Here is a 13,920-nt window from a genome sequence, read left to right on the forward strand (position 1 = left end):
ATATACGGCAGTTGCAGGGATCTGCAACAGAAGGTTGTGAGTATAGCAACATATACTATGCTCTCTTTTAATGATACTGCAAACCTTGTCATCGGCCCTGAGGTTTCTCACAGGTGCAGGCTCAGATGCAGCTTGCATCCACACTGGTCTTTTTGTATAGGTACAAACCTGAGCTCAAAACTTAAAGGGGAACTTAAGTAAAAAAAAAGATTTTAGCTTACCTGGGGCTTCTTCCAGCTCCCGAGACCATTCTGCACATGCGCAGTAGCGAATTACGTGTACTGCGCATGCGCAGAATTCTCCCGTCACCAGGAGCGCGTCCAGGGTGCGCGCAACTCGGGGCCACACGTGGGCAGTACCCGCCATCTAGTGGCAACAGTGAAGGTTTGCAGGGGTCCCCGGCACTGCCCGGTGGGTGGGAATCAGGAGGATGTCATGGGCACAGTAGGAGTCCAGGGAGCTGGAAGAAACCCCAGGTAGGCTAAATTCTTTTTTCTTTTTTTGACTTAAGATTCACTTTAAACATGCTTATGCTAAAAATCCTCAGTTAGTTGTGGGATCGCTGTGAGTATGGATGGAGTGATAATCACTCTTCAATCAAAACAGAGAAACGCAGATGAACACAGTGGGCCTGATCAAATTCACTTTTCGTACATTTACTTCCAGTAAACATGCTTCGGGAGCTGCTGTCCTCTTCACTGCGGCTCTGTGGGTCACATGGATCTGAGGTCTTCAAGCAGGCAGGCGAGCTGAGTGAGACTCGGCGAGCCTGTCCTGCTGCAGGAGGCCGCCGCTTGTTTAAATAAGATAGTCCAGAGGCAGCTGGGGAGGGAGGGAGGAGGTGGGCGGCCAGGGAGGGAGGGGGGTGGGCAGGATGCCGCCTGACGCGTGACGCCATCAGAAGAAGCCACATCACCTGGCGTCATGGGCGGGACGGCCCTGCTGTTATGTCCCTGGAATAGTAGCAGGAGTGAAACGATGGGAGGAGGGGGCTAGGGGGGCCGCTTCTGTACTTAAAGAGGAACTCCAGTGAAAATAATGTAATAAAAAAAGTACTTCATTTTTAAAATAATTATTTATAAAAGATTCTGTGTGTCTTTGCTCATTGTAAAAACTTTTAAATCCCTGATTTACATTCTGACATTTATTACATGGTGACATTTTTACAGTGGGCAGGTGATGTAGCTGCTGCATGCTGTTTTGGCAGTTGGAGACAGCTGTAAACAGCTATTTCCCAATATGTAACAGGGTGCACAGACAGGAAACTGCCAGAAGTACCTCGGTACTCAGAGCTTCTTGTGGGAGGGGTTTCACCACAATATCAGTCATACAGCGCCCCCTGATGGTCTGTTTGTGAAAAGCAATAGATTTCTCATGTAAAAGGGGGTATCAGCTACTGATTGGGATAAAGTTCAATTCTTGGTCGGAGTTTCTCTTTAATGCAGAGCAGTTGTAGCAGCAGAACATTGTACATTACCTCACTCTGGCAGCAGGGCATGTGCTCTTTAAGCTGGGTTCACATGGTACAATTTTCCATCAGATCGATGGATCTATTAGATAATTTCAGATTGGATTCCGATCGATTTTGTGTACTTATCAATGCAAAATCAATCGCAAATGGAAATCGCAAATGGATTGGGAACAATTTGGCCATCCACACACGATGCAATTTCTTATCAGATCACTGGTCGATCTGATGGAAAATTGTACGGCGTGTATGAGGCTTTACTCCTCTCTTCAGTGTAGCACCATACAGCCAATCACCAGAGATGACTTAAAGAGGAACTGTAACGAAAAAACGGCCCCTGGGGGGTACTCACCTCGGGTGGGGGAAGCCTCAGGATCCTAATGAGGCTTCCCACGCCGTCCTGCGTCCCTCGGGGGTCTCGCTGTAGCCCTCCGTACAGCGGTGATGTAATATTTACCTTTGCAGGCTCCTGCGCAGGCGCTCTGGCTGCTTTCGCTCCGAAGGAGGCGGAAATACCCGATCGCCGTCGGGTCCGCTCTACTGCGCAGGCGCAAGTCTCCGGCGCCTGCGCAGTAGAGCGGACCCGACTGAGATCGGGTATTTCCGCCTCCTTCGGAGCGAAAGCAGCCACAGCGCCCCCGCTGGAGCCTGCAAAGGTAAATATTGAATTGAACAGTCGGCACAGTCGCCGGCTGTTCGGAGGGCTGCAGCGAGACCTCCGTGGGACAGAGGACGGCGTGGGAAGCCTCATTAGGATCCTGAGGCTTCCCCCACCCGAGGTGAGTACCCCCCAGGGGATCTTTTTGTTGTTACAGAGTCTCTTTAAGATGTAATAAGGCCCTAGGCAAGCTAGCAGATTTGGGGCCCCGTTGTGGTCTTTTTGCTAAGCTGAAGTGGAAAGAAGTCAGAGAAGGTGGCTGGGGGGCTCCTTGACACCCACTAGGCCCTAGTCACCCGCCTAGTGTGCCTGGTGGATGATACTGATCTGCAATCACCATGCAGCTTCTGTCCCTGTCACATGACATGCAGACAATTCTAATAACCTGGCAGACATTCCAACCTTTTTTACATTCTTTCATTTTGTCCAAACCAAATGAAGAGCGGTATCCACTAGGAAGGGTCAAAGTGACACGTTATTTATCTAATCGCCTCTATACGCATTGCAGTAAATGTAATCCCACCGCAAAGAGTTTCTGAATATTGTAATGCATAACAAGGGAAGTTAAGAGGCTCATATAATGCCTGTTTAATAGTATCAGCTGGGAAAATGTTAAGGAAATGTCCGATTTATTATTAAATATCCATTTTAATATGGTAGCAGCTGCCTTATTCTAATCCCACCACACATTGTTTAAATGTTAAGCATATTATGAAACCTGCTTTAAATATTGTACTCTTTGAATGCTGACATTCAGCAGGGCTATTGTAATAATGCTGATATAGATTCAGAAATTAAAAGTAATCGGATATTCCTTAAGACCTTAATTCTGGTTTATGTATTTGGTGAGCCCTTTCATTGTCACAGATAGTCGATGTTTTCAAAAGCATTGCCAGGGAAGTCATTCTGTTGTAATTGGTCGGATAAGGAGATGAATTATTAAATATTGTACATATTGTTTCTTAAAAAGACCGATTGAACTCTGATCCCTACCGTGATTAGTGTGTACAAGTACACCTGCGTTTGCACATACTAGAGGCATGTGACAATGAGGCAGATTCTCTAAACGTAGGTAACATTGCCGGTGTAGGCAGCACATTGCAATTTTGTCATTACTTACTTCCAAAGCTGAATTTACCATAAGGCAATGCAGGCATATGCCTACAGGCGCCTGATGATGGAAAGGTGGCTCACTCCCCTTCCCAAGTGCCTCTCTCCTGCCTTACCTATGCCATTTTCTGAGTGAAGTGTAAACAACAGCTAAGGCCCGGTTCACATTAGCGGTGGCTATCCGGAATAGCCGTGCCGGAGCCGCACCGCATGCTGGCCGGACGAAACGGACGCACGGCATAGCAATGTAAGTCTATGCCAGGGTTCACATGTGTCCGTTTCGTCCGGACCGGAGCCGGACCGGATCCGGACTCCGGTGTCCGTTCCAACATGCGCTATTTTTTGGTCCGGCTCCTCCGGCAGCCGTATCCGGGGCGGAGCCGGACTGCACCATCCGGCCAATGGAAACCAATGAGAACCGGAGAGCGCACAACACACTGGCAAAAAATCCGGATGTTCTACCCCACTTCCTATGAGGATTGTTGCGGCGATATTGTATCGGGGACACATGGGCAACCATTTTGGAGTGGAGCAGCACGAGCTGGAGATGTTGGCAGCATTTTTGGAGGTGGAGGTGAGTGCTAAACAGCGGAGGGCCTGATTCCACAGGTCCCCCTTCTGCTGACCTCCCAGACCCCAACATTTTTTTTTGTTTTTATACAGGTTGTTATCTATTTAAGAATACGGATCCGGACCGCAACCGTGTTCATACCGCACGGAAACCGTATGCAACCGGACCGGATCCGGACAGGAACCGTACGGTTCAGGTCCGATCCGGCTCCGGTGCGGTCCGGACATCCGGTGCGGTTTTTGCAAAACCGCAAGTGTGAACCGGGCCTTACTCACCCAGGTCTTGGCATTCCACTGATGAGATCTCCCCTCAGTCGGGGACACCTTTAGCTACCTAATACGGAGGATACCTCTGGCTACATAATACTAAGAGGCACCTGTTCCTACTTAAGACGGGCAGGGGAAGTAAGACAGAAGTGACAGCTGGGCCAGCCAGCACACTTGCGGTGCGGTTCGCTGGGTGTTTGTAGGTTAATAGAGGGTGAAGTCTAGGGTGCCAGGACATCTGTGCCTATAGGCTCCTGTTATGTAAACCCTGGCCTGCTTACTGCCGACAAAGTAGCGTGCATTACGTAATTAGCGTGACTTGCAGTACTTAGGTAGTGTGAGCATTGCTAGGGCAGCATGCGTTATGCTTCTTGCATAGTGCGCGTTACTTTAAAAACGTTCATGTTACCTAGGTAACACAGGTTGCGCTAATTTCACAATGCACGCTAGATTGTCAGCCTGCAGCAAAATCAATTTAAGTAATTTGCCCCAATCATCTATAACTTCGGATGGTGCTCATTGTTCCTTCAGAACGTATTTATTTTAAGAGTTGAGAATTAGAGATTGTGCGCTTCAATTAACCAATAACAAATCACATATAGTGAAATGTAATTATTTATTTATGTAAATCAGAAATACACAAATGTATAAAAACTGTGTTCTGTGGCCACATTAAAACGTACCACCCACATGCATTCAAAAATGCAAACACTGATTTTTTTTTAACCCAAATGCTCTACTGCAATATACTGTAGTAGCTTGATTGCCCCAGTGATCAGCTGTAATGTTCCAAGTGATGAATATCGAATCAAATCAGTTCATCTCGGCGCGCGACTCTGAGATCCGAGCGCTGAAGCTTGGCGCTGTCATAGAAGCAATGCTATGATGCACACCCCGCGTATCGGTAATCAGGGGCTCTGGCGGCTGCTGGACCCCAAATTACATCTCCCTCCGAGTTGCGACAACTCGGAGGGGGAATAGTATTTAACGCCGCCTCGGAGTTTGGTGGCAGCAGGAAGAGCCATTATTCGGCTCTCCCCGCGCCGAACTGAGCGGCGCCAAAATAATATGTACTTGATTTTTTTTAACCTGAATGCTCTATTGCAATATACTGGAATAGCTTGATTGCCCCAGTGATCCGCTGTAATGTTCCAAGGGCTTAATATGCATAAAGCTGTGCAGTTCAGATGAGAAAAGCAAATCAGGCTATAATCCAACCAGCTTGTCCAGATAAAGGTAGCAAGACAGTGTAAGCAGCGAGAGCACTCATGGTCCATGCAGCAATGAACCAAGCATAGATAGCCTAAGCGACAGTCTCAGCAAGTAACAAATAAAGTGCACCAAGTATAGGTAGTATTTATGCGTGCAACATTTAGGGCCAGTTCACATGTACATTTTTTCATGGTGGTAGACAACGGCTGAGACACGCGTTGTTTAAGCTCTGTCTATCCACTGGTACGATTGTTTACTGTCATTCCACAAACGCCGCACTGGATTGCACCGTTTTCCGTCAACTCGGGTCAGGTAACCAGAGTGTCCCCTTGCCCCCCGGAGGTGGATGATGCATTTGCCCCCAAAAAAACAGGAAATGATGCCAAATGCTTCTCTGGGACGTGTTTAACATCAGCTAAAGCGCAGCATGCCCAGGTATCCATATAAACTCGGCCCTAAAGGGCAATGGCCCATTGCCCTGAAGTAATGCATTACGTTGCCCATTAATGGTACAATATTTTCATCAGATAGTATCATTCGATTACATTTGCGAGAGTAAACCTTACAATTATGGCACTTTCTCTCTTCATATACGATCGCAAAATCCAACATTCTGATCATGGAAATGTTTTATTCCAATTTACCATAGAATCATTTTAGATCGATTTTCTCCACATTCTGCCCCGGTTTCTGTACAATTGAATCATAAAAATCTGATAGACTGATCGCATCTTAGGATCGGGCCGCATTCCTCTAGAAAGTGGCCCGCTGCTACTGCAGCTCCCACTCCGCCTCCCTTTTTTCTGATGGAAGAATACAGGGGAAAAAGGATTGGGTATAACTCACCCTATTGCACTCTCCAGCGACGACATCCATGGCAACGGCAGCATCATGCGACACACTGGTATGTAATGACGGCGGGTCACATGATGCTGCTGTTGCCATGGAGATCGTCACTGAAGACTTGTACGTGCTCTGTGTGTAAGGACAGCGGGAGGGAAAAGGGGAGAGGAGCAGAAGCCAGCCCTGTATCGATGGCCCAGGTACACAGCGGCTTCAGGACGAATCAAAATAATTTGCCTACGGCTGTTCTAGCGCATGAAGAAGTGAAATTTGCAAATATCTTTGTTTAAGGCCTCTTTCACAGTGGGACGTTGTGTTTGATGCGACGTTAAAGTCGCACAGCGTGCCCCTAACGCAGCGCATGTAGGTTATGAAATTGGACGTTATTTTGCACTGCGTTATGTGTCTCTTGGTGCGCCGTTATCGACGCATACTGATGGAACAAAAACGGCGCATGCGTTACTTAAAAAAACAAAAACATTACTGAGCATGTGCAACACACAGAACGCAGCAAATTTTTTGCTAAACGCTCAGCATGCAGCACTTTCTATATATTGCTACACGTTACACACAACGCAACGTGTGCACTGTCAATGTCGCACAGACTTTGTATTGCTGTGTGTTAGTCTGCGTTATAATTTTTAACGGCCCACTGCGAAAGAGGCCTAAAGAAAGCAGAATTGTATTTTGCAATGCTTTTTTTTCAGTCTGGAAATGTGTAGGTTCCTTCAGGCTCACCACACAAAAGGAGAAAACAAAAATCCTTGTAGTTGTAGTTCTGCCAGACTGTACTGTGCATCTTGTTAGGGGTCAGGGCTCATTTCCACTATCGCGAATTCGCATGCGTTTTTCGCATACAAATTCGCATAGCAATACAAGTCAATGGGACTGTTTCCACTTGTCAGGATTCCTTTGCGTTTTTCTGTGCAGAAAAAATTCGCATGGCAGAGCCATCAGAATTCGCATACCGCATACCGCTATGCGAATCGCATACAATGTATTTAATAGGAAATTCGCATGAGGTTTTTTTATGCGAATTTTCATGCGAATTCGCATAGAAACAATGGAAAAGCACACCAGCACTACCATGGTTAAATTCGCACACATCGTCATCCATGCGAATTCGTGTGCGAATTCGCGTGAAAATTCGCATGGACCCGCATACGAATTTCGCATCCGCATGCGAATTTTTACCGCGGCGATTCGCACCGCACAAGTGGAAATGCAGCCTCAGCGAATGCATAAAATAAATAACCCAAGCGGCTTATTTAGGAAAAGTGACACTGGACTCTAAAAATACATTTCTCACCTGTCATAATTTGACCTAGTAATACATTATGAATTATGCTGGGTGGAATAAAACAGTGTATCAATGAATACAATAAATTCAACGTCTTTAGGATTACCTTCAGTGGTGAATGTGCTGGATAATGAATTCACTGTGCTCAGTGATACACTAATAAACTGCAAATTAACAGCAGCATTATTGCAGATGGCCTTTCCTCCTCCCATTCAACCCTAAAGGAGTGAATTTATTTCACTATCGTATTAACTACAATCATACTTTCTCCCTGCACCAAGAGATTATCCACACTATTTTTTTTAAAAATGGTTAACAGCTTAAGGGCCTTTTCACAATTTTACCGCACCCCACCGCAGAGCAATTCAAGTCTATAGGGACTTTCATACTTCCGGGTACGGTGCGTTGAGACGGAAGTCACATTTTCGCCGCATCACTGAGGCTCAGATAGATCTACGTTACCACGTGGTTATGCATCAAGCTGCATCAGACTAGAAGTCACGTACACCTATGGGGGTGAAATTATGTTAAAAATGATGGCTGTGGCAGTGCAACGCGCATGCACAGAAGCATATTTTTTACCATACGCCTCTGTGCTCCTCCGTATTTCAGAAACAGGAAGTGAACAGTAAGTGAGCGCAATCGAGCATCACTTCCTGTTTAGATGTCGGCCACAACTGGATTACCACCTATTAACGCGGTAATCTCCAAAGGCCTGTTTTGGGCCCTGGCACTCCTGCCGCCAATCCACGCTTGAAACTGACCTGAGGCTACTTCCACACTGGTGGTCTGTTGCGTTTCCCATAAAAACAGGGAACAGGTTCGGGTCCGCACAATCGTCAAAGTTCAGTTTCAGTTTTTATTGATGAACACAAGTGTCATGGATGCTGTAAACAGACACCAGATTTGAGAACACAAAGAACCTGTGTGTTCTCGAAACAGCTGTCTGTTTACAGCATCCATGACACTTGTGTTCATCAATAAATGCTGAGGATTATGCAGACCCGCACCTATTCCTTGCATTGCTGAGGACTTGAGGAGGTGGTACCAGCCTGAGATGATCACACAACACACAGCAGGAATGTGCGAATCCCACTGCAAGTGGCCCTGCGAAAACAGGATCGCAATATAGAGGAACAGACGCATTGCGCATTGTGCGTCGGGTGTGCCGTATTCAGTGAAGCGTACAGTACGTGCATGCAAAGTATGATTCACTGCATCTGTTAACATGCACGTTATGCAGTGCCTCACTGAATGCATCATGTTATACCATCTGATCTATTGCACTGTACTGCTAATGTGCAGATGTGAACAAACCATTATGTTAGCAGTGCGATTATATTGTCCGGTGTGAAAGTAGTCTTATGGTGGCCATACACGGTACAATAAAAACGTTCGATTTTCCCGTTTAATCGATCTAAATGACTGAATTAAATGAAAGTTGAAAATACTTTTTTTTTCGATCAAGAAATTCGAACGATTATCCCGTTTTTTCAGGAAAAATGATCGAACATGCTGGAAAAATCTTTATATTCGATCTAACGGAATAATCGAATTAAAAAAAAATTGTACCATGTATGGCCACCTTTAAAGTAACCTGGGCAGGATTATTTTTTTTTTTTTCATTTAAAAAAATGAACATCCCATTACCGCCCCTCCATGGCATGAAATCCATGTTTCCGTTGTGTCTGTTACATTGGACATGTGATACATAGTAGCATCTCCAGTGTCCATAATTATCGTGAACCATACAACCCTGCCGCCCCCAAAATCACAGAGTTGCTGCCTGAACTACCGTAATTGTTTCTCGGCAATATTCCAAAAATGCAAACCGTAAATCAGCATACGAAGACCTTGAATGTAATTGTATACCTCTGTGTTCACCACACTCAGTGCCAACCACCTGGCTGAAGATGTGCTTACACCTTGGATAGTCACCCAGGCTATAAGGTCAAGCATGCATATGATCTCCCGCAGGATGCATCCTCTTCAATACATAAGCTGTGCTGCTGGTCTGACATCCTCCATGTATCAAGTATGTATGTATGTATGTACAGTGCCTAGCACACAAATAACTACACTGTGTTCCTTTTTTTCCCCTCTGCCTGAAAGAGTTAACACCAGGTATGTAAGTTGTAGACAGTTCCTGTCTGAGTCAGGACTGGGTCAGGCTACAGTGTGTGTGACCCTCACTGATAAGAAATTACAACTATAAAACACCTTCCTAGCAGAAAATGGCTTCTGAGAGTAGGAAAGAAATAAAAGGTTCAATAGTTCATAGATTTTAGCTCTGACATACTTAAATGAGTGTGTCATTGAGCAAAACCAATAAAACAGTAAAAACTTAAAAATTAGATTTAAATGTAAAATAAAACTGTTGATTATCTGAAAAAGTCATTTTTAGGAGAAGGAGGATAGATACAATTGTTTATTTTATTAGTTTATTTTCACCTCGGGTGAACTTTAAGGCACAGATGTACTTGCACCCTAGACTTAGCCCTCCACAAACCCACAAACTCTCTCCAAACCGCACTGCAAGTGTACTGGCTGGCCAGATTTCACCTCCCCTCCCCCCTGTTCCCCTGCACTGCATAGTTAGCCACAGCCTGGTGCTCTCTAGTATTAGGTATGAAGAAGTACCCTCAATCTTAAGTAGCTGGAGGTGCCCCCAAGTATTTTGTAGCTAGAGATGCCCCTGGCTAAAGAGAGATCTCGTCAGTGGAGTGCAGAGAGCCGGGTGAGTAACCTGTCACTTACGCTCTGCTTGGGACTCTGTATAGGGAAGGAGGCACTGGAGGAAGGAAGTGAGCTGCTTTTCCATCAGGTGCCTGTAGGCATGAGTCTACAGTGCCTTATGGAAAATCTGGTCCTGGTCCCAGTAGACATAAAATCTATACAACAGCACTTTGAGTGCAGAATGTTGTAGAGTACCTTAAATGTTTATTCTGCTTCAAAGAAAAACCTTTACATACAAAGTATATTAGTCCACAACTTACCAGTCCATTCGGGGTCCATTCATTAAAACTGATCCTATAAATATAACCAGCACTTTCTTAATCTGCATAAGGGGCTGCCTCCTCTCCACTCGCTATTGCTTCATAAAGCAGTGGGTGTGTTTTTCGCAAATTTGGTAAGGTGTTCATATGATCCACTTACCATTATCACAAAAATTTGAGTTGGAAAGTCAAGATTTCTTTTTTTAAGTACCGGTAATTAAAAAGTTCCCAACATAACTACTAAACAAGCAGCGGAGTGATCTTTATACATGTGTGATATGTAAAGCATGCATACATTGTTTGGCTGGGAGAACGGATCATCTGGTTCAGTTATTTAAAGCTCCTACTTTATTAGTCTGCCAAACAGGATGCAGCATCCTGATCATTCTCCAGCATGTAATTATCTTGCTTATAAACAGTCAACTCCTTTATTAAGGATTATGTTCTTGAAATCCTCTTGACAGTGTTATGAGCTGACTGTCAAATGATCTCCATGATAAAATCATCTTCTGTGGATTAATGTGCAGTACGCTTTATTTATGTCAGAGTATAGCATTTTTTTTATGCATGTCAGATGTCTGCAAACTGGTGTGTAGTACCTGCACAAGAGTATGCCTCAAGCACAACAAGGTACAGGGGGACTGGACTGGATTATCCTCTCTGCATTTTTTTTATCTTACCGTGATAACTACTATTACATTTGATATGGTATTGACCTGCCAGCTTTTTATAAGGCTACTTTCCCACCAAGACGTTGCGTTTTAGGGGACGTTATGGTCGCATAACGTGCCCCTAACGCAATGCATGGTGGTGGTGAAGTTGGACGTCAGATTGAGCTGCGTTATGCAGCTCTCAAAGCAGCCGCTCCAGGTTAGTGATAGGAAGTCCGGATCTTTTTAAGGATTCGGATCATTTGAATCGGATCATTGAAAAGATCCGGATCTTTGAACCAAATCATTTGAATCATTTTACTAGGGAAGCAGACTGGGTGAAATGACTAGCAGGACAGGACTTTCCCTGCACTGTACATTCTGTACGTTCCTGTTTCTTCCAGACAGACATCCACTGTGAACCGAATCTTTCATTGTGATGATCCGGATGATTCGACTCACAAAAAAGATCCGGATCAAATGAACGATTCATTTATGATCCGGACAACACTACAGTCCCACCACTAGTCACCACAGTGCAGTGAATATTAATTAGCCATGTGGCTGGCCGCTGAGGAGGAGGGGAGACCTCCTCCTCCAACATTACTGAGCATGTGCAAACAGTCTAACCTGATTTAGCCCAGTATGATGTACAGCATGCAGCACTTTGTTTAAACGTGCTGCGTTACTATGTAACGCAATGGGTGCTCTGTGAACAGCACATTGATTTTACAGTGCTGTGAGTTAGGCTGCGTTACTGGCTGCTGTAACATGGGACTTTAACGTCCCACTGTGAAACCAGCCTAAGGGTATATTCACAGTGATATCTTTCCCGGTGGTGGCGGGAGAGGCAGATGAGCCAGTTGTTGTCTGCTGGCTGGTCAATTGCTGTGTGATTGACCCATGCTGCATTGAGGCATGGAATAAGCACTGTGCAACCATTGGAATACAGAAGTGTGGACTTAAAGAGAGCCCAAGGTGGGCTCATAAAAAAAAAAAAAAAAAAAAAAAAATAGGCTACTTGATCTGGGGGGCTGAGCGGATCAGGTGGCCGCCAAAACCTCAGCTCCCCGCCGCTCCTGTGGGCTGCACTGGCCCACTTTCACTTTCGTGACCTTTAGGTCATGACGCTGGAAAGAGAGATTGATTCTCTCTACCAGCGTGGAGGGAGGCGGGGGTGCGGCAGGGGGCGTGGCCAGGGAGAGAGAGCTGCTCAATGGCAGCTCTGGAGACCCTGCAGGAATGCCTCCGCTGGGCGTTTTGAACAGGGAATCCCTCTCCCACATGTTTACCGCTGAGATAGCGTCAAATATTGTCTTTAATCTTGGGGGGCCATATTGCAGAGGTGTGGGGACACAGATGCATGTCACGAGGCAGAAAACATGCCTCTGTTTCCCATCTGCCCCCCCACAAACCACCTCGGGTTCTCTTTAAGCTCCATACAGGTGTTAGATAAAACATGGCAGAGGCAGCCGATAACCTCTGCCAAGAATCTAGTGGGTGTACAGCTCCCCGATGCTTCAGCCATCGACCAGCCAGATGTATCGATTCAACTGATCACTGTCCGAGAGCTTTGTTCTCCTCTTTCACCCTGCCTGCAGCGTGACATCACAACCGTGCCATCAACATATCATGTCACTAGCCAAAAGGCTAATGATGCATCTGTACTGTGTTTACTCTTCAATTTCACCCAAGGGATCAGGTACCGCTCCCTGACGGTCGACATTCATCATACGTGTGTACGAACCCTAAGTCTTGGTTTACACAAAGCCAGAGTTTGTAGCATTCATTTTGACAGTATGCTGTCATCATTACTGAGTCCATTTCAAGGTCCATTGCTTCTCTGGGGAAGTGTTGTTGATGTTTATTGCCTGAATGGCATCGAAATCTGCTGCCTTGAAAAATGCTTATAGCATGGCTATTTTGCAACAGATGATGACAGAACAGAGAAGTGTAAACTATCACATAGGAGAGCCCTGAAGAGAAGTAAAATATGTGCGTACATTTGTTATTAGCCGTATTCTTTTTTGGCGCAAGCTTTGCCGATAGTTAACATATTGGTATCATTATGTTACAGATATTCTGTTGCGGTTAGTGACGGTTGTTTTCAGATCCCAAAGGTACCCTTCCCCCTACCCTAACCTCTATCACTAATCCTCATACTGTTACTTCTAACACTAACCTCACTACTAATACACCTATGCACTCACTTACCAAACATGTATGTCACTCGCTGTATCACTCTGTCCACTTACTGAACCTTCTAATTAATAAGCCTAACACTAACCCTTCTACCAGAAGAACAAGCACAGACTCCGGCACTCTCCAAGCAAGTCTTCTTTTATTTAGAGCCACATAGAACAGGTACAGCAGAAAGCCCCTACTGTAACACTAACCCTTCCATCGATATGCCTATCCAATCATTTGCTGACCACTTACACCACTCATCCTGTCTACTTACTGAACCTTCTTACCGATATGATATCCCTAACACTAACATTTTTACTAATACAATCGTACACCAAACACGCTGCTTGCGCTATCACTCTCTCCACCTGCTGAAGCCCCACGCCAAATGCCCCATCCCAAACTATACCTCCCCATAATCCCGTGGTCACCTGATCCTCTAGCCAAATACTTTCCAAACACAAGTGCCCCCAACCAAATAAAAAGGGCGCCCGGACAAAAAGGGCGCGGGGTGTAAACTCGAAATAATAATTAATCATTAATAGGGTTTATAAAAATAGTGTGCTATATTTCGTTTACAAATAATGTTTAACAAAATTATAAATCATTAAATAATGTTTATGAAATCGGAAATTGTGAAAACGTTAATCTACCCTGTT

Source organism: Hyperolius riggenbachi, chromosome 5 (genome assembly GCF_040937935.1).
Source record: "Hyperolius riggenbachi isolate aHypRig1 chromosome 5, aHypRig1.pri, whole genome shotgun sequence".
In the NCBI taxonomy this organism is placed as follows: Eukaryota; Metazoa; Chordata; class Amphibia; order Anura; family Hyperoliidae; genus Hyperolius; species Hyperolius riggenbachi.